General features: G+C 39.7%; 1 pseudogene; it reads left to right on the top strand.

The window, feature by feature from the left end:
- The window catches only part of LOC149164524 (protease Do-like 9), a 41,512-nt pseudogene extending 18,777 nt beyond the window's left edge, over positions 1-22,735 (top strand).
- The last annotated feature ends 335 nt before the right edge of the window (positions 22,736-23,070 follow it).

Here is a 23,070-nt window from a genome sequence, read left to right as displayed (position 1 = left end):
AAGACTGTTGTGCGACGGGATATAAAATTTCAGGAGGAGAAAGCCATGAAGTGTTCACTTGAGAGGGAGCCACACTTGCATGCAGATGATGAGCTATTAGTTCCTAAGGATGAGCTTCAGGATGTGGATCAGCCACAGGATGAAGTTCATGGAGTGGAAGAGACCACTCATGCAACGCCAACCATCAGAGGGTGAAAGCGCTTGACAGAAGCTGAGCGACTGGCTCAAGATGCAGAGAAGGTTGTAGGACCACCTACAACTCAACGTAGATAGAGACAGTCACCTGATCGGTACACTGGATACATGGCTCTTATGAGCAAATGTGTTGTGACTGAGCCATCCTCTTTCGAGGAAGTTGTGGAGGATCCCGCATGGGTAGATGCCATGGTGGAAGAGTATGATTTGATTGTCAGAAACAGTGCATGGGAGATTGTACCAAGACCAGAAGGGTAATCAGTGGTGGGTTCGAGATGGATCTACAAAGTTAAGCAGGTAGCTGATGGGAGTGTGGAGAAGTACAAGGCAAGATTTATTGCCCGAGGCTTTTCACAGATAGAGGGGATCGATTATGAGGAGACCTTTGCACTTGTCGCAAGGTATTCTTCCATATAGACGATTCTTGCTCTCTCAGCACAGATGGGGTGGCACATTCATTAGATGGATGTGAAGACTACGTTCCTCAACGGAGTCATTGAGGAGGAGGTGTACATAGAGTAGCCCGAAGGTTTCGAGATCTTCAGCAGTGAGTCGCATGTGTGCAGGCTCAAGAGAGCACTGTATGGGTTGAAACAAGCACCACGTGCTTGGTACACATGGATAGACGGTTATTTCACCGGACTTGGATTCTCCAAGAGTGAGGCGGATCCTAACCTATACCAGATTGTGGTGGAGGGTAAGTTGCTTATCATTGTAATTTATGTAGATGATTTGATTCTAATAGGTGATGAGCTGTTGATACTTTCATGCAAGGATGATCTTGCTAAGGAGTTTGAGATGAAGAACTTGGGCCTCCTTCATTATTTCCTGGGATTGGAAATTTGGCAGCGCAGTGATGGACTATTTGTTTCTTAGGGTAAGTATGCTCGGGAGATATTGGAGAAGTTCAACATGCATGGTTGCAAGCCTGTTGATACTCCTCTTCCTGGAGGTTGGAGGAAGGAGGATGCTACTTTGACAGAAGTAGTGGATGCCACTGTGTATCGACAGTTGGTGGGGTCGCTTACGTATCTAGTCAATACACGACCTGATATATGCTATGCTGTTAACCAGCTTTCACAAGCTACGGTTAAGCTAACCAAGCTCTTCTGGAAGGTAGGCAAGCATGTATTGCGTTATCTTAGAGGCACACCGGGATATGGATTGTGGTATAGACAGGAGGATGAGGTGAAGCTATGTGGCTTCACGGATGCAGATTGGGCAGGGATCCCAACAGACAGAAAGAGCACATTTGTAGGGGTCTTCAGTATCAGGTCGACAACAGTTTCTTGGTACGATAGGAAGCAAAGATCCATGGCACTCAGTTCAGCAGAGGCCAAGTATATGGTAGCAAGTTTGGCTGCATGCGAGGCTATATGGATGAGGAAGATCCTGGTTGGGTTGTTTGGTTCATACTTGGAGCCTACTGTGATTTACTGTGATAACCAGAGTTGCATTAAACTCTAGGCTAATCCAGTATTTCATGATAGATCTAAGCACATTGACTTCAGGTACCATCATATCAGAGATTGTGTGCTGCGGAGAATCATGTTACTTTCATACATTCCAACGGAGGATCAGGATGCTGATATCTTGACGAAGGCGCTCACCAGGGGAAAATTCGAATACCACCGAGGCAGGATAGGGGTTGCTGATAATCCATATCTTGTTGAGAGGGAGTGTTGAGAATGCAACAAGATGATGGAGCTTAGTGAAAAGAAGTCGCCTTCACTAAGTGGGCCCGCAGGCTATTTTTGGCGCAAAGTCCATTTTTAGACTATGTCTATTTTTAGACATATGGATCATGGTCTATGAGTTGCAGGATGCTATTTGTGGATGATTGGTCATGTTTGTAAAAATAGATGGAATTCTATTTTTAGACATATGGGCAGTTTCTATTTTTAGACTGCATGGCTAAAAATAGAACTGTCGAATATTATTGTCTCACAATAATATTTGGACTATAAACATTATCTTATCCTCTTGGAGCACTTTAGTTTGAGCTACAGATGTGGCACATGCAGCTGTCAGAAAGAAATACGCTTTTCTTGTGGGTCAGTTGGGCTATTGCATGCAGGACTTCAGTTAGAACTCATGTGGTTGAGTTTAGTGGAGTTGATTGTGGAGTTGATGGAGTTGTGTTCAGTTTGACTTGGTTGAACCAGTTGTATTTAGTTTAACTGCAAATACACCAGTGATGAGTGATGCGAATTAATTTTTAATTAATTCACTAATTATTAACTCATAAAGAAACTAAAGTATACATCAGTTAACTCAGTGCATGGACAGTTTAGTGGAGACAGGTGTTAGAGGTTGAGATTGCTATTAGTTGTGACTATAGTTGTGCATGAGATATTGCACAATCAATGGGATTGAGTATTGCCAATGAGGATTGCATGGTTAAGCCAAGGAAATAGAGTTTGCTTTAGCGATTCATCATTATTCTCATGCAAGATTGCGCAGTGGAGGCAAGTAAACAGTGGAGGAGATTTGAGGCATCAGATTTGAGCTAGTTTGTGTGTAACAGGTGGAGATAGTACTGAGTACTTGTGAGGAGTATTGTAATATGTATTGTTACATGTTCTCAATCATTATAATATACAGATAGTGTGGGATTTTCAGCTGTATGCTTTCCCCGAGTTACATACTGTGTTAATGTGTGCATGCGATTGATGTTTCATTATTTTTAATTCCGTAAAATTGATGATCAACGTAGAGGAGGTTATGTATTGTGCATGTATTCCAGAATAGTGTATAATTGGGATAATATCTGTGAATAAGTGTCATATTATTCAAAATTTCTACATCTTCCATTGATCTATTGTCCACAAAAAAATGAACAATTTCATTGTTCAATTTTGCTGGTTGTGAGGGCATGTTCATGCTTTCTTCATTGCTTGCTGAGACACTATGTGCATTCATATTGATCATTGCTTTTGCTAGCCATGAAGGTGGGGTTACTTGGCTTGGGAATGTCAATTGGTCATTGTCAACTACATGTTCAACAATATCATTAACAATATCAGCAACAGGAATTTCATGTTCTTGAGTTGGTGGAACGATCCCCATGTTATTGCGAATTTGTTCATTGTTATATTGTGTTTCACATACAGTTTCATCATCTTCAGCATATAAGTGTCCTTGAGATAGGGAAATCATATTACCAGCTGCAACAACATTATCTTGGTCATCTACTTCTTGCACTTCAACACCTGTTTGGGTATTCCCTTCTTCCTGACCATCCACATGAAACGCTTGGCTACAACCAATATCATGCATAAGAGCATCATAGTTCAGTGACCAGATTCCTGTCCTCCTAAAGCCAACCTTGATATTTAATGGTGTCAAAGCCCTTTTAAAAGCTTTACTTGCAAGCTCTGCTAGCTCAAAACTTTTCACCTCAACCCCTGGATTCTTTGCCATCCATGCAGCGCGCTCCAACCTAAAATAGTTCTTGAAAGGGCCAAACACACTAACATCAAGGGGTTGTAGTGTGTGAGTGGTATGAGCGGGCAATGTCAACAGGTCGATGCCTAAATTTTTTGCTTCCTCAATTGTTTGTACAACCATGTGGCTCCTGTTATCACCCTAAATTTTTTGCTTCTAAACTTTGGAAAGTTTTCCTTGTTTCTAGTCATAGTCTTATAATCGGTTTTGAGTCATCTCATATCAATAGTGTCATTCTCTTTTTCAAATAAAGTTTGACAGCCTTATTCCATGTCCTAGAAGCCTGACCATGTGTTTAGATGTCATATCTCACATCATTTTGAAGAAATTTTGAAATTAGCTACAAATCCATGTTTTAATAGTGCAGACAGTGTAAAAATATTGTTTTGCGCTATGAAATAACTGAACTAGGAGTTTTCGTAGCACGCTATGAAACACCTGAAAAAGCTTGTTTCAGCATAAAAGACTTTGTTTTATGCTTTTATTAGTCAACTTCTAGAAGGGTTCTTGAGCAGCTGAGAACTCAATTTTGAAAAATGAAAGAGGCTTTTCTTCCTAACATATTTAACTACAAAAACCTCTTTCAGTTTCTTCAAATTCTTTCTGAGGTGGGAGAAATTTATGATTAAACTTGTGCTACGAAACTGCTGAAAGTCAAGCTTTGTCTTCTGGCTTTAGCAGTATTTTTCATGATCAGTTTTGGTCATAGGAAAATGTATTTTGTAATTTTGAAGGAGGTTTTTCTTCATCAACTCTCCAGCTACAATAACCTATCTCACTTTATTCATAAGTGTTTCCAGTTGGGAGATACTAAACTTTGTTTGAAACCCTAATTTCAGAGAACAAATTTTTCCTGTTTTACACGTGTTTTTCAAGGACAGATTCTAGACAGCTGGAGAAGTGTTTTAAAAAACCAAGAGAGGTTTTTGTTCTAGACAGCATGGGCTACAAAAAAATTCTTCAGTTTCATAAAATTTTTCATGGATGAGAAGATAAAGGCTCTGTCCCACGTGCCAGTTTTCAAGGATCCTAAACCTAAAAACAGGGAAACATGTTCCCTAATTTCTAGGGTTTGTCATCAGCAGTAAGGTGACAACGTGGGAGGCTTCATCAAATTCGACTTCATGAGGTTGTAGCTGTCAAAGAATGCTTTCAATGTTTAGATAAGGTTGTTGTAATCATAATAAGGAGTTACACTCCTAGTTGTATTAGGTCACTAGCACTGCTAGTTAACAGCTAGTTCTAATTAATGGTTTGTTTTATGGTTAGAATAGGTGTCATTCATAGAAAATTCGAATTCTATTGATGAGGGATGAAAGAATACATGTTTTAAATGCTATATATAAAGCAAGAGGTCGAATTAACAAAGGGTTGGAGACTTTTTGGCTCAGTTGCTGCTCTATGTGCAGACTGTGTATATTTTTAACCTAATGCAGAATTTCTACTTAGACAACTCAAGATTCATGAAGAGTTCTTGTATGTTCTTGTTTTGATGGAATCTTCCTATACTCACATTGCAGTGGTGTTTAATTATGATACTCAGAACTCATCAATGATGCTCTGACTTCCTTCATAGATAAACTAACTGTGTTTCACTGTTTTATATTTGCATTTCTGCACTTGAACTCTATAATGCCTTGACTTCCATGCTAGGTAGAATTTTTTGGCTTCACTACTCAGGATTCAAAGAGAGTTTTTAATGTCCTATTGTCTCATGGATTTCCTCTTTCACTTACTTGTAGTGGTATGAATACATGTTACTTAGAACTCATCAATGATGCTCTAACTTCCTTCATGTATTTATAAACTGTGTTTCCTTGCATTGTATATTTGTTTTGTTGATGTCTAAAAACTCTCTATGCCCTGACTTCAAGTTTAGCTGATCTTGCTGTGGTACTGAAACATACTTTGACTCCATAGCCCAATGGTAGCCAACCTTCATCTTTCAACCTATAAACATATACAATCACAAACCATAGAGTTAGCCATCTATCCATATCTTTAATCAAAATCATTAACCCTTTGAGAGAGCCCTCTCAGGCGGAGGAGGCTAAGCCTTATCTAAAAGATTGGTTTGAAATAGTTACACTGAGATAGTCTGATCAACAACCTATCAGGGTCTTATTTTGGTGATAACATTTTGGTGCGTTTGCCAGGAGCCTGAAGTCTATTCATTCCCAAAATTAAGAAGCTGAACTTCTGAAGGTAGCAGGAGCTCAGACATCTTTCCGAGGCTGCAAAACTACCTTGGCAACTCCACACATCAAATAAAAAATTGGAAGGTGACTCCACTGCTAGAAGATCAGTAGCTTGATGAAGTTTCAAGATGAGTTCCATTGCAAGAATGAATGCCAAGTATGCCCCTATGAATCGGTCTCATATCCCTGGTTTTCCAAATCCTATGCCAAAGGTTGATTGGTTAGATGATCTTCCAATATTCAAAGATGAAAAGAAAGACAATGCTGCTCTTCATTTGGTTAGGTTCCATATGCATGTACGCAGTCTTAAGGTTCAGTTCCCTAAAGATTGTCTCATGAAGATGTTTATGACCACTTTAGAAGGAAAAGCATGGTCTTGGTATAAAATCTTGGAAAATGGTTCATTATATTCTCTTGCTGATTTCCATGATGTATCCTATGACATGTATAAAGAGTGTCATCCCTCCTTATTGCTGATCAAAGATTGTTGCAAACATTCTACGAGTTTTATTCAATATTTGGAGGATTGTTATGATGATGATGAATTCATGGATGAAGAAATTTTAGAAGCTATTCATAACAATACATTTCAACACCAAGAAGAAAGGATAACATCCCATGAAATGCAGCATGAAAATCAGCAGGGGTTTACTTATGAAAATCATATTACACCTCCGAGATTAATGTAGATATGCAGCGGACTTGTCAGTCTTCAGATCATAATGAAGATGAAAATAATTGCAAACACCAAGAAGAAATACTGGAAGAATTTTTTTATAATCCTCAGGCAGAGGAAAAGGTTGTTCATTTATGTAATTCCTTGCAACAGATTACTTCAAATAATGATCATAATAGTGAGGAAAATTACATTGTCTATGGGAATCATGCAGAAAGGCAGTTGGATAGCATATCAAAGGAATTTTGTGTGGCCGAGAATCAGTTGTCTGAAGATATAGAATGTTACGATGATCATCAAAATAACCATGTCCTCTTTGACCCTATAAATGAATACATGGCAAAGTTTTGCACGTCAGTATTTCATTTTCATTTGCATTATGAAGATCATATACATTATAGGTTGATTTGGTCATCTCACTATCATGGTTATTTTGAGGTTGAATGCAGTCAAGAGATTCAAGTGTTAGATCAGATCGATCACTGGCTTCATTGGAAATTTCATGTTCCTTGAGCTACAAGTGGAGATTGCAACTGATAGGGTAGGTAGGAATGTGCAAATAAGCTCAGGGTAGGTTGATTGAGCATCTATTTCAGTAGGTGCAGTTTGAATTCTTCTTGCAGAAAAATCATTAAAGGCTTGAAGATCAAATTGGGCAGAAGTTCAGAGTTTTATTCTAGAGGATGGATAGTTACATTGGAGCTACAGGTTCTTAGTGTACCACAAGGGCACACTATCCCTAGTGGAGCCATTGTTATCACCCTAAAATTTTTGCTTCTAAACTTTGGAAAGTTCGCCTTGTTTCTAGTCATAGTCTTATAATAGGTTTTGAGTCATCCCATATCAATAGTATCATTCTCTTTTCCAAATAAAGTTTGACAACCTTATTCCATGTCCTAGAAGCCTCACCATGTGTTTAGATGTCATATCTCACATCATTTTGAAGAAATTTTGAAATTAGTTACGAATCCATGTTTTCGTAGCGTAGATAGTGTAAAAATCCTATTTTGCGCTACGAAATCACAGAACTAGGAGTTTTCGTAGCGCGCTACGAAACCCCTGAAAAAGCTTGTTTCAACATAAAAGACTCTGTTTTCTGCTTTTACTAGTCAACTTCCAGAAGGGTTCCTGAGCAGTTGAGAAATCAATTTTGAAAACTAAAAGAGGCTTTTCTTTCTAACATACTAAAATACAAAAACCTCTTTCATTTTCTTCAAATTATTTCTGAAGTGGGAGAAATTTATGGTTAAACTTGCGCTACGAAACTGTTGAAAGTCAAGCTTTGTCTTCTGGTTTTAGTAGTCTTTTTCAAGATCAGTTTCTGGTCACAGGAAAAGGTATTTTGGAATTTTGAAGGAGGTTTCTCTTCATCAACTCTCTAGATACAATAACCTATCTCACTTTATTCATAAGTGTTTTCAGTTGGGAGATAATAAAATTTGTTTGAAACCCTAATTTCAGAGAACAATTTTTTCCTGTTTTACACGTGTTTTCCAAGGACAAATTCTGGACAGCTAGAGAAGTGTTTTAAAAAACCAAGAGAGGTTTTTGTTCTAGACAACATGGGCTATAAAAAAATCCTTCATTTTCATAAAATATGTCATGGATGAGAAGATAAAGGCTCTGTCCCACGTGCTAGTTTTCAAGGATCCTAAACCTAAAAACAGGGAAACATGTTCCCTAATTTCTAGGGTTTGTCATCAGCAGTAAGGTGACAACATGAGATGCTTCATCAAATTCGAATTCATGAGGTTGCAGATGTCAAAGAATGCTTTCAATGTTTAGATAAGGTTGTTGTAATCATAATAAGGAGTTATACTCCTAGTTGTATTAGGTCACTAGCACTGCTAGTTAACAGCTAGTTCTAATTAATGGTTTGTTTTATGGTTAGAATAGGTGTCATTCATAGAAAATTCGAATTCTATTGATGAGGGATGAAGGAATACATGTTGTAAATTCTATATATAAAGCAAGAGGTCGAATTGGAAAAGGGTTGGAGACTTTTTGGCTTAGCTGCTGCTCTATGTGCAGACTGTGTATATTTTTAACCTAATGCAAAATTTCTACTTAGACAACTCAAGATTCATGAAGAGTTCTTGTATGTTCTTGTTTTGATGGCATCTTCCAATACTCACATTGCAGTGGTGTTTACTTATGATACTCAGAACTCATCAATGATGCTCTGACTTCCTTCATAGATAAACTAACTGCGTTTCACTGTTTTATATTTGCATTTCTGCACTTGAACTCTATAATGTCTTGACTTCGATGCTAGGTAGAATGTTTTGGCTTCACTACTCAGGATTCAAAGAGATTTTTTAATGTCCTATTGTCTCATGGCTTTCCTATTTCACTTACTTGCAGTGGTATGAATACATGTTACTTAGAACTCATCAATGATGCTCTAACTTCCTTCATGTATTTATAAACTATGTTTCCTTGCATTGTATGTTCGTTTTATTGATGTATAAAAACTCTCTATACCTTGAATTCATGTTAAGCTGATCTTGCTGTGGTACTGAAACATACTTTGACTCCATAGCCCAATGGTAGCCAACCTTCATCTTTCAACCTATAAACATATAAATCACAAACCATAGAGTTAGCCATCTATCCATATCTTTAATCAAAATCATTAACCCTTTGAGAGAGCCCTCTCAGGCTGAGGAGGCTAAGCCTTAGCTAAAAGATTGGTTTGAAATAGTTACACTGAGATAGTCTGATTAGCAGCCTATCAGGGTCCTATTTTGGTGATAACAGCTCCCATGGCCATCTAATATCAAAAGGTGTCTGTTATTAGTCGAGACGCCACCTGGTACCGATGCAGCAAAGTGAAAAAGCCAACTTAGAAACAATTCTTTAGTCATCCATGCATGGGGATGTGCAGCCATGCATGCACCTGGTTCACAGTTCTGTATAGAGTTTTTCAGTTGATTTTTACCTTTGAATAGATAAAATCCTGGGATCAAGTACCAATTGCATTGACACAACATAAAATAGTTATCCACTCCCTGCTCTTGGGCAAAATCTTTGGCACATTTCGGCTCCCTCTCTTGGCAATTACCCGCATGCCACAATTCCTCCCTGCCTGTAAACCTGTTTCATCACAGTTCCATATATGGTCTAACTCCATAAGAATGTTTATCGTAAGCACTAGAAAGTGTGTCATAGAACTTTTGCACAACTGCAGGGCGCAAGTTTAATGCTCTGTCTCCATCAAGGCCCTCAGCAGTATGCAATACAAGTTCTGGATGCCTTTTCTTAAACCTAAACCACCATGATTTACCAGGAAACCCATCTTTGAATGGGTTTGGCCTCCCTTGACAGATTTGAGCAACTGTTGATTTGACTTGTATCAACTCTAGCCCATGTCCCAGTTGGGCCATCTCTTTACACCACTCAACCACCTCGGCCTCCTCCTCCTCAGTCATAACTGTCAGAGGCCCTCTACGTTTTGTATGAGTCAGTCGATTTATCCAATAATGTATTGATGAGGGAGGAATACCATGTTCTTTTGCGGATGCCCGAACTGAGTATCCATTAAACTCTATGTCGTCAATTGCAACTAACATTTTTTCTTTTGTCCATCCTCTTATAACACTGATCTTTTTAGTTGAGCTTGCTCCTTGGACTGTTGTTGATGGTGGTTTTGTGGCTGATGGTGTGTTAACATCAGCTATTGTCACATGGTCGTCCTCAACAATGTTCCCTGGTGCATTGTTGGCATTGACGTCAGTTGTCCTGTCCTCATCAGACGATGTGCATCGCAGATGCGCACCCCTTGTCACTCTCCTGCCACTTCTCCTTGTACGAGCAGAGTAAATTCCTTTTGCCATAGATGCAACAACCTGTAAAATTATTGCATGCATTTAGACATTAGAATATTTGTAAATTATGCTTTATTACTTCTGCAAAAATACTTTTCCTTTATTACAGGAAATTATCAACATGTATGTTACAGGAAATCGAATTGCATTACTTATGTTACAGGAAATCGAATTGCATTACTTCATAGTCTCTCATTGCAAATTACTTCGTAGTCTCTCAATTGCCTGCCTGTTCATTAGTTTAGCAACTTTTATATGGATTCAAGTAGGATTCTATGGTAGTTGTTTCAAATATCATTTTCCATTTTTTGTTGTTGTTTGGCATTGCCAAAAATGTCTCAGTACTGCAACTTCTCCATTGCAGTCCATGGCCACCATTCTAGGAATAAATTCTATGTTGGGAATAACTTGCAGCTGTGATCAGCCTTGGAATGGACTTATCAGTCATAAAAAGTTTTAGAAAATTGAACTGAAAAAATTAAGTATGTTGAAGGAATTCATTTTTTGTATTTTAAGGAATGGGTTTAACTTTTCTAAATAGTTGTATTTAGAACCTACTTTTTATTCAATGGCTATTTGTGAAACCATCCAACTATCCTTTTAGCAGTTATGGCCAGACAGATCATGTAAGAACTCTGATAAATGAAAACAATGAAAACAGAACTGTAAGAATAATGACTTTCAATGGCTGTTTGTGAAACCATCCAAGTATCCTTTTAGCAGTTATGGCCAGACAGATCATGTAAGAACTCTGATAAATGAAAAATGAAAACAGAATTGTAAGAACAATGACTTTCAATGGCTGTTTGTGAAACCATCCAGGTATCCTTCTAGCAGTTATGGCCAGACAGATCATGTAAGAAATCTGATAAATGAAAACAGAACTGTAAGAAGAATGGGTTGTAATTGATATAACTAACCTGGATATATTGGAAACTGTTTTGTGATGTTGTCTTCAAGTTTGTTGAATAGTTTGAAGGCATAAGATGCAACTTCAACAATGGGTGGACTTATTTTATAGTTTTTGGCACTTGAATTTAATTGGTGGACATGGATGCACATGGATTGAAATGGCTTCATTTGAATGTGTGGTCTGGATTTAATTTGATGTGATCTAATGGTTGGGAATTGGTTATTTGTTGATCCATGTGCTTTGATCTATTTGAATGAGAAATAGAGTGAGTTGGGTGTCATTTATTGAACAAAGTGGGTTTAAATGTTATTGGGTTGGGTGTCATTTATTGAACATAGGGTGTTTAGTTGTTGAACAACACAACAGTTATGGCTGACATACATTCCCTTTGTTATGTGCAGGTAGGCATATTTATTTGGGATGCAAAGCTGCAGTTCTGATGAGTGGGGGTTGAAGTGACTAAAGCTTTGTACTTCTGGAATAGACCATTTTGGATGCCTTTATGGTTTTAGCTATTTTCTAGTTGGGTCAATATGGTTTGCAGTCTTAAGTAGTAAAATACTATTTATGGACAGTTGTGGGCCCAGTTAATGTATGGGGAAATTTTGGACATAAATTAATACTTATTTATACTTAATGTTATTTATTTTTGTTTAAATATTGGTTTCAAAAGTCTCAATTTATGGTGGTTTGGTGGGACCAGTGCTATATCAATTACTGGTCCTTGCACAACATTAGGAATCTCTCCCCTATATAAAACTTCTTCAAAAAAATTTCCCCACTGAAAAAATAATAATGGCGATACCAGTATGACGCAATGGTGAGGCTGTACACCTACTCGCATTCACCTTATATATACAGGCTTGCAGTTTCCATTTCTCATCTCAGCTACCCAATTTCTAGGTACTTTAAATTTTAAAAACTATTGTGGAGGGCGAGGGTTTATCAGGGGTTTAGTTCTGCCATTTAAGATGTCGTTAGATAGTGCTCAGAGCGTCTCGAGCTCCAGTCACCATAGACCCGAGCAAAGGCTTTGGTTTGGCCGTGAACAGGTTGTGTTGGGGAAATTTCTCCAGCGGCATTCGTTTTGCATTAAACAACGGATTAGAAGGTGTCCGATTTTGTACTCTTTGGCTCCTAGGGCGGCCAAAGCGTGGCTTGCGTTCAGAAGAATGTAATTTTCTGTTAAGGTTTTGTGTATTTTATATAATTTTGGGACATGGAAGAATTTTCCCCAAATTTTTCCTGTTACCGGATTTTTTGGTTCTTGACGTGATTGAACACTTGATCACGTCCTGAAAAAGAATCTCCTCTTCATAAGGTGCCTTTGTGCTTTGTGTGTTCTCATCGTTGTGATTGTTCTCTTTGTGATGCCTTCTTAGTTGCAAGTTTACTGAGAAACAAAGTGGGGTTCCATGGGAAAAGATACTGGCAGAAAGCTGAGGTTAATTCTTGTCTTCTTACAGAAAATAAAATAATGTGCGTACTTTTTTTTCTTGATTTCTTCATTTTGTATTCATCTGCGACCACGTTTGGTGTATTGTACCAGAGTACAATACATTTAACGGTGCTATTGTTTGATGTAGGGTTTTTGTAACTAGGTTTTATTATTCAATGAAATTCTTTGCTGCAAGTAGTTGTTGTGGTATAAAGTGGTTGTTAGCTATTTTTGTGGTCGATGTGAGTAGTTTTGTGAGCGTGGCCTCAATGCAGAGTGTTCTTTGTCTTCTGTGCTTTTATTGCATTGTCTACAAACCCATTCTGGTGAAAATTGGGTTTGCTAGGAATTTAATGCAGGACCTGCTCTACCAATGAGCTACTTTCCCTTTTGATGACGGGCATATTTACCGGTTTGATATCAACGTGTGAATTGGTACCTCCAACATTCCACTGGGTTAATGCCAAATGGTATTGTATCACATAGGCAACTTTTGCAGTGATGTTTCAGGGGAGTAGTTCAAGTTCTGCTAATATTCACCATCTTCTGCTAGCTAAAAGTGTGTTTTAGGTATGGTTACCACAAGGTTGAAGTAAAAGAGATTTAAAAGACCCAGGTATGCACTCCAAATTAGTCCGCATGAAGAGGACTTGGCCATGTGTCATGTAATGCTTGCAAGTGGAGTAAACACTACCCAAAACCCACAATTTCACGTTGGGGCTGCAGATCCTGAAGCAGGTTCCCTCAACCTTCCCAATATTGGTTCCTAGCTTCCGAAATCCATGAACAAGAAGGTCAAATATAAGAAAATTAATGATGATGCTAGTCTTTATGATGATGATGATGAGGCTACGAAGGGCAAGTTCAAGTGCACCACCTGCAACAAGGTTTTTCATTGCTATTAGGCTCTGAGAGGCCACAATGCTAGCCATGTTAAGTTCAAGGGCGGTTTTACACAGACATAGGATGAGAATGAGAGCCTAGAAGAAGACATAGCTGACGAGCTCAGTACTGGATCGGGCTCTCAGCTGCCTGGAAATTTCCACAAGTCTCTTGCAAAGGAGAGGACTAAGGTTTATGGTGCCAAAGCCAGAGATGGAATGAGGAAAATTGAGTCTGCTGCTATTTCAGGTAAGAAGATTCCAAGGATCCATGAATGCTCAATTTGTAAAAAGGGTTTTGCTTCAGGTCAGCCTTTGGGTGGTCACAAGAGATGCCATTGGGGTAGCAGAGCTTTAGATACTATAATTACTCGTACTTGGCTACTGTGCTTGCGATTGGCACTGAATGTGATATTGGTAAGCACAAAATTGTTAGTAAATTGTAATGCTTCTTTGGAGAATTTACTGAATGAATGATTAAGCACAAATTATTGCAGCTAATAAATGTATTTTTATATGATTTTTACAGCAATTCTAACTGTGAGTGATGATGAGTTTTGGGAAGGAGTATCTCCAGTGCAATTTGGAACGCTGCCTACTTTGCAGGATGTTGTCACTGTTGTAGGTTATCCAATTGGCGGTGACAAAATCTCAGTGACTAGTGGAGTTGTATCACGCATTGAAGTTATTTCATATGTCCACAGGGCCACCGAGCTTCTTGGAGTCTAGGTGACTTGCTGAGTACTTTTATTTTGTTTTGGTGGTTTCATATGTTAACACAGTGTTTTGTCATCAATATTCACACATTGAAGTTCTTTCATATGTGAATGGAGCCAGAGAGCTTCTAGGAGTGCAGGTGACTTGCAGAGTAATTTTAATTGCTTTTGGTGGTTTCATATGCTATCAGAGTGTTTTGTCATTAGTATAGCCGAGTCTTTTGCGCTGCTTTCAATGACTGTAAAGTTTGTGCCATATGGGATTGAATCTTAATTAGATGTTTCTATTTATGCTGGTGTGCTTTTTGGTTTGATCAATTCAGATTGATGCTGCTATAAATGCTGGAAATTCTGGGGGACTTGCTAATGACAAGGGCCAGTGTATGGGAATTTCATTTCAATCACTTAAACACGAAGATGCAGAAAATATTGGATATGTTATACCAACTCTGGTTATTACACACTTTATCATGGATTATGAACGCTCGAGAGACTACACGGGTTGGCATTTTGTGTTTTATCTATGAGTTTCAGAAATTTCTGATGTTCATGGTGGATGAATATTTCTTGTCTACTCTTGCATTTATATATCTTTCTTTAGATGCAGCATCCATGTACACTCATATTGTAATATTCACCGAAGATAGAACATTATAATAGGGAACAAAGTACCATTTCATGGCAATGGGATAAACAATTAAGAGTATCTTGAAAAGCAACTTTTGTTCAATTGGTTCTATGCTGCAACTATGGTTGGCCATACTGCCATCCAAATTCTTTTTGTCATTTCTCTAATCAAATTCCTATCCCAAAGACAAAAGCAATGTAGAAATTTCTCATTTCCCACCCCGGTTTTCAGTTTCTCCTTATTTCTCCCATATAGTTAAATGCCCTTTCCCATAACCATACATTCAACAAGCTGAAAAAAATAAATTTGCTGAAAACACAAATTCTGGAAATTTTACAGAATGCTGGAAATTGCAGAAATAAAAATCAGCAATAATAAACAACCATTTAAACACATTTAAACACTGATATTTTTGGTCAATGTGACCCTAGAAAAACCCCCTACAACTCTTGGGGAAAACCAGTTTGAGAGCTCTTCTTTATTTCTGGAAAATGCCTTTTTACAGTAAGAGAAATGTTCAGCAAAAAAAATCAGCAAACAGAATTTTACAACTTATCTCAACCTTGCTGAAACTCAGCCTTGCTGATACTCCGTTGTTGTTACACCGCTGCTGTTACACCGCTGCTGATACTCCGCTGCTGTTACACCGCTGCTGATACTCCGCTGCTGTTACACCGCTGCTGATACACCGCTGCTGATACTCCGCTGCTGTTACACCGCCCAGAAATCTCCCTTGCTCTCTTGCTCTCCTTCTCTCAATCTGCTCATGAAAGAATTGAATCGAATGTGATCTTTTCCTCCTTTTCCTCCCTTAATATAACTCCAAGTGACTTTTGGGTGATCCAAGTGACTTTTGGGTGATCTCTAAATCCAATGGCTGAAATAGATTTAGATCAATGGCTGAGATTAAATGCTCATTTAAATCTCACCTTTTATTTTTTAATTCATCCCACTTTAATAAAGACCCACTTAGTCATTTATTTCCAAAGTCACTTTTCCTTTCTAATTTTTCATTGACTTTATAAAAGTCACTTTAAAATTAGACTTAGTAACTTTATAATTTAAAGTCACTTTTAAATTAAATTTAACTTTATAAAATTATAGAGTCACTTTAAGAGAAAAATTAAATTCTTTTGGACACTTTTCCCAAGGTCAAAGATCAAAGCCTAAGGGAACCACCTGTCCTCCGGTACCAAATTTCAACACTCCCTCTTACCGAGGAAGGTGTTCCTCACCACACTCATCTTGTCTCTGAAGTAGAAATGCTTGCCCCGTGGTAAGGCTTTGGTAAGGATATTTGCAACCTGCTCATCAGTGGAAATATACTCAAGCTTCACAGCTCCCTTCTGAACATAGTCTCTGATGAAATGATATCTGATCCCGATATGCTTTGACCTGTCATGAAATACTGGATTCTCCATGAGTTTAATGCAACTCTGATCATCACAGTAAATAACTGAAGGTCTCAATGGCTGACCAAATAAGCCAAACAATATCTTGCGAAGCCAGTTAGCCTCACAACTAGCTAGACTGGCTGCCATATACTCTGCTTCCGCTGAACTCAGTGCTACTGACTGCTGCTTCCGGCTGAACCATGACACTACCGCTGAACCCAACCCAAAACAACACCCTGAAGTGCTCTTCCTATCAGAAGCACAACTTGCTCAATCAGAATCAGTGTATCCTGCCAATCTCACTCCATCTCCCTGCCGGTAGTCCAGACCATAATCCACTGTACCCTGCAAGTACCGCAAAATGTGTTTTGCAGCCACCCAGTGAACCTTCCTAGGCTCACACATAAACTGACTCATCGTGTTGACTGCAAAACATATATCTGGTCTAGTGTTGACCAAATACATCAAGGAACCAATCAGCTGCCTGTACAATGTGGGATCCACCAACTCGGAATCCAAAGCATGAAGCTTCTTCCAGTTGGTGATCATCGGTGTCGACATGGGTCTACAATCCTCCATGTGGAATCTGCTAAGGATGTCCACAATATACTTCCCCTGCCCCAGGAAGAAATGCCCCTCCTCCTGCCACACCTCCAAACCCAAAAAGTAATGCATCAAGCCGATGTCCTTCATCTCAAACTTCGTCGCAAGATCTCTCTTGCAGTGCTCTATGAGTCTCTCTGAACCTGTAATGACCAAGTCATCCACATATAGCACCAGAATGAGAGGCTCCTCACCAATCACAATAAAGTAAAGGTTCAGATCTGCCTCACTCTTTGTGAAACCCATCCCCTGCAAATATGTATCTATCCTGGAGTACCAAGCTCTGGGAGCTTGCTTCAGGCCATAAAGGGCCTTCTTCAGTCTGCACACATGGGACTCCTTCCCATGCACCTCAAAGCCCTGTGGCTGCTCAATGTACACCTCCTCCTGTATGAAGCCATTGAGAAATGCGGTCTTCACATCCATCTGGTGGATCTTCCAACCCATCTCTGCTGTTATCGATATAATGGAGCGGATCGAAGTATATCGAGCCACGGGAGCGAAGGTCTCCTCATAATCAACTCCCTCTACCTGGGAGAACCCTCTAGCCACAAACCTCGCTTTGAATTTCTCAATGCTGCCATCTGCAGCATGCTTTACCTTGTAAAGCCATCTGGAAGTAACCACGGATTTGCCCTCAGGCCTCAGCACCACCTCCCAAACATCATTCTTCATGATAGAAGAATACTCCTCCTGCATGGCCTCTCTCCAGACCTGCTGGCTAGCTGCCTCCTCATAGCTAGAAGGCTCAGAGTCAAGGATGCTGGTAACCATCACCATATAGCTACAAAACCTCTCAGGTGGTCTACTCTCTCTGACCGGTCTCTTTGGTTCAGCAACAGATGTGGCATCTCTCAAAGTGTCCTGAAGCCACTTGGGCTTTCTCTTCCCTGAGCATGCTTCTCCCATAGGAGAATGAAACTCCTCCTCCTCATCACCATCAGTAGCCTGAACTCCTGACTGTCTGTCTGCTGCCCTCCTATCTGCACCTGAACCTGTAGAAGCTGAGGCACCGTGTGAACTGTCCATCAATGGACTCCCTAGTGAACTGCTCTGCATGCTGCCCGGAGCACCACCCCTCTGGCTCGGCGAGCCACTGCTTACTGACAGACCTGACATCCTCATAGATGTACCTCCAGATCCTCCTGATCCCTGCCCACTGGATCCCTGCGACTGACTCAACTGCTGCTGAGGGTCTGGCTGATCCAGATACTCTAACTCCCGTGACCTCCTAAAGGCCCTGTCCTCCTCGAACTTCACATCCCGTCTGACAACAACTCTCCTTTGTGAAGGAATGTAAATGCGAAAGGCCTTTGAGGTCTCACTGTAGCCCACAAAGATACCCTTCTCTGCGGTGGGCTCTAGTTTGGTCCTCTTCTCCTTGGGTATATAGGAGTATGTAATGCATCCAAAGATATGAAGATGACCCTTATCATGCTTCTTCCCAGAGAAAGCCTCCTCTGCCCACAAGAACAATGGCAACCCCTGATCATGTAACATGGCTTTGGCAGCCCCTATGATGGATCTGTTCTTCCTCTCCACAACCCCGTTCTGCTGGGGGTTGTAAGGAACAGTGAACTCCCTCCTAATGCCTGCCTCCGCACAATAGTCAACAAACTCTCCAAGGGTGTACTCTCCTCCATTGTCCGACCTCAGGGACTTGATCTTTCGACCTGTCTGAGTCTCCACAAGAGCTCTGAACTCCTGAAACCGCTTGAAGACCTCACTCTTGGTCTTCAAAAAATAAATCCAGGTCCTCCTAGAGTGATCATCGATGAATAAAACATAGTACTCATATCCACTCAAGGAAACATGAGACATCCGACCGCTCACATCAAAATGAATCAAATCAAGTATCCCCGTCGCTCTGCTGTCACTGCTGGGAAAAGGGGATTTGGCAAACTTTCCCATCACACAACCTCTGCAAGTATCAAAGTGATCAGTACTGAAATCTGGCACACCTGTAGTGATCTCCCGCAATGTCCTCAAGGCTCCATGATACATATGTCCCATCCTGCGGTGTCAAATCTCACACAGCTCAGAACTGCGAGCTCTGCTGTCAGTACTACTGCTCAATGCCAAAAGGGGTTGGAATGAAAACTTGTCCACCTTTGCATGGCGTACACCTATCACTCTAGCTGAATCAACTGGAGTGCCCCTGGGATACATCAACACCTATCCTCCCCTGAACAGTACCTCATATCCTCTGTCCTCCAAATCTGAGACAGATATGAGGTTCTTCCTCATCCCTGGCACATAAAGAACCTCTGACACCTTCAAGGGAGGTTTGGACTCCCTCTGAAATGTCACTGTGCCCACCCTGACTGCTCTAACAACTCTGTCATCACCGAGTACTACCTCAATATCAGTGCCACTCTCTGAAAGCTCTGAGAAGTACTCACGGACTCCTGTCATATGACGTGAAGCCCCACTGTCCACATACCAGATACCTGAAGATGCTCCGCTAATCGAGGGAAAAGCATGCTCCCTCTGAGCCTATGTGGCAGGTGCTCTTGCACTAGAGGACTCACACGTAGTGAACGCGAACACCGTCAAAACGACTTGCAAAGTCCTCAATCTCTGCTGAAGCTGCCACGTCCTGGTTCTTCCCCTTCTTCTTCTTCTTCTCCGGACACACAATTGCATAGTGTCCCATCTTTTGACAATTCCAACACTTCACCTTGGAATAGTCCTTCTGTGTGTTCCCCTGTTTACCTTTACCTTTGCCTTTGCCCCCACCACTGCTTGTGGAAGCATGCTTCTTCCCTTTGCCTTTCTTGCCTCCTGCCACCAGTGCTACATCCTCATCCTGCTCAACTGGCTTGGCTGCCCCAAGCTGACCTTTCCTGATCTCTGTCTGAATGCAATCATCCCAAAACCTCTCCCATGTGGGAAGGGTCTCACGTGCACAAACCCCATCAACAAAGTTCAACCATGAACGGGGGAGGCCATTCACTGCAATCCGCACCAACTCAGTGGGTGGAATGGCCTCTCCAATCGCTGCCAACTCATCTCTCACATTAGTAATCTTTGTGAGATATCCAACTGCACTATCATTACCCATCTTAATGTTCTTCAACTTCTCCTTTAGGACCATCTTCCGGTTCTCATTGGTACTCTGGTAGAGATTGGACAATGCTATCCAAATCTCATGGGCATTGCTATTTCCTCTCACATGAGGAATGCAATGGTCTTTGATTCCATCTAGAATCAGTCTCTTACCCTTGTTGTTCTTTTTATTATAAGCTGTCAACTGAGTAGCATCAATAGGCACAACAACAGGGTTCTGTGTGGTATGCACCATGATATCCCAGACTTCTGCCTCCTTAAAGATACTCCGCATTCTCTCCTTCCAAATGATGTAATTTATATGCCCATCCAGCCTATCCTCCACCCTCAATCCCAATGACATCCTGCTATCCTAAAACTGAAAAATAACACTGTTGTAGTAAAGATAAAACTGTTGTTTATGAAAAAAAAATCAGCTTGCTGGAATTTTCTGAGTGAAAAATCAGCAACTGTAATTTTTCCTTTTGCTGTCCCAAACTACCCTTTAGCACTCAAGCTCTGATACCATGTAGAAATTTCTCATTTCCCACCCTGGTTTTCAGTTTCTCCTTATTTCTCCCATATAGATAAATGCCCTTTCCCATAACCATACACTCAACAAGCTGAAAAAAATAAATTTGTTGAAAACACAAATTCTGGAAATTTTACAGAATGCTGGAAATTGCAGAAATAAAAATCAACAATAATAAACAGCCATTAAAACACATTTAAACACTGAGATTTTTGGTGAATGTGACCTTGGAAAAAGCCCCTACAACTCTTGGGGAAAACTAGTTTGAGAGCTCTTCTTTATTTCTGGAAAATGCCTTTTTACAGTAAGAGAAATGTTCAGCAAAAAAAAATCAGCAAACAGACTTTTACAACTTATCTCAGCCTTGCTGATACTCCGCTGCTGTTACACCACTGCTGATACTCCGCTGCTGTTACACCGCTGCTGTTACACCACTGCTGATACTCCGCTGCTGTTACACCGCTGCTGATACTCCGCTGCTGTTACACCGCCCAGAAATCTCCCTTGCTCTCTTGCTCTCCTTCTCTCAATCTGCTCATGAAAGAATTGAATCGAATGTGATCTTTTCCTCTCTTAATATAACTCCAAGTGACTTTTCGGTGATCCAAGTGACTTTTGGGTGATCTCTAAATCCAATGGCTGAAATAGATTTAGATCAATGGTTGAGATTAAATGCTCATTTAAATCTCACCTTTTATTTTTTAATTCATCCCACTTTAATAAAGACCCACTTAGTCATTTATTTCCAAAGTCACTTTTCCTTTCTAATTTTTCATTGACTTTATAAAAGTCACTTTAAAATTAGACTTAGTAACTTTATCACTTAAAGTCACTTTTAAATTAGATTTAACTTTATAAAATTATAAAGTCCCTTTAGGAGAAAAATTAAATTCTTTTGGACACTTTTCCCTAGGCCAAAGATCAAAGCCTAAGGGAACCACCTGTCCTCCGGTACCAAATTTCAACAAGCAACAATTTTACCACACATTCAAACAAGGTTCATATGTTGTTGCATGCTTGCTGATTTCTTTCATAGTTTTGGAATGATATTCTTATCCTTTACTTTCACCCACGTAAGCAACAGTTTGCATTATTGCCCTTTCTCAATTGTTCTCCTTATTTCTATGCTATTATTGGTTGTTTTCCATTATTTCATGTAACACGATGGCTAGCATAATTATATCCTTATTTTGAGTAATGCAATTATAATACGTTGTGCCTTTTTCTTATTAGGATTTTTAATTGCAGGATTTCCCATTCTTGGAATAGAATGGCAGAAAATGGAGAATCCTGATTTGCGTATTGCAATGGGAATGATGTCTAACCAGAAAGGTGTTCGTGTAAGAAGGGTAGAACCAACAGCTCCAGCAGCGAAATTCTTGACATCGTCAGATATTCTTCTTAGTTTTGATGGAATTGATATTGCTAATGATGGAACTGGTAAGAAAATCTCTCTTTTTATATCATCCTGTTTACTCTACCACTTGTGGTTATTTTCCATCTTATACATTTCATGTAGGTGTTCCATCACGTGTGTTTCAATTTTGGTGCATGTCATATTTCCACACAAATGTCTAGTGATGTGTTTTTTGTAAAACTTAATCATTTTAGTTCCTTTCAGGCCTAGTGAGCGCATAGGTTTTAGCTACCTTGTTTCAAAGAAGTACACAGGAGAGCATGCCAGAGTCAAAATTCTATGTGATTCTGAGTATCATGAATTTGATATCGAGCTTTCTACTCACAAACGCCTAGTCCCTGCAAATATTAAGGGGAAGCCTCCATCTTATTACATCATAGATGGCTTTGTATTTTCAGCTCTGTCCGTGCCATACCTTCGTTCTGAAGTATGTTGTTGAATAATATCTTTTGGTGTAAAGTATTTTGGCTTACATTAATGTTAGGATGAATAAAATCTATTTGCATAGTTTCTGATGATCAATGAGATTCCAAAGTGCAGTATGGAAAAGATTATGACTACGATGCTCCAGTAAATTTGTTGGACAAGCCACTGCATTCTATGGCACGAACAAAAGATGAACAATTGGTGGCGATTTCTCAGGTTAGAATACAAGTACGTGTAAATATATAAGATTGACAAGCTGTCACTGAATATTATTCATGTTTGTTGATTATACATAATAAGGTTAAGAATACCTACCCCCAACTAAGGTTTTTTGGTGATTGACAGGTTCTGGTTGTAGATATAAATATTGGTTATGAGGATATTGTAAATACATAGGTAGAAGCATGCAAACTGAAAATTATTTATCTCAACTATTAGGAAGTTTTGTTGGCAATTTCAACATTCTAGGCATTCTGGATTTTTGTCAAGTTATGGGCTATAGTTTCTGATGTTTGAAGAATTGATCATTTATAATGTCCAGGTCTTGGCTTTCTGGCATATGTTCTCAGACTATTCATATGCAATTGGTGGTTGTAGGTTGTATCTGGCATATGCTCTCGGACTATTCCTCCCTCAACCTTTCTTTACAATATTTCTTATTGCACTGCACTAATGTGGCAGATTTCACGAAGAATATGAATCAATGTTGGAGAAGAGTTACAATTGTGGAA

The sequence above is a fragment of the Pinus tabuliformis genome, chromosome 5_1, assembly GCF_031772625.1.
Source record: "Pinus tabuliformis cultivar Carrire ecotype Pingquan chromosome 5_1, CPIR1, whole genome shotgun sequence".
NCBI lineage: Eukaryota > Viridiplantae > Streptophyta > Pinopsida > Pinales > Pinaceae > Pinus > Pinus tabuliformis.
This window is presented reverse-complemented; position numbering and strand designations above follow the sequence as displayed.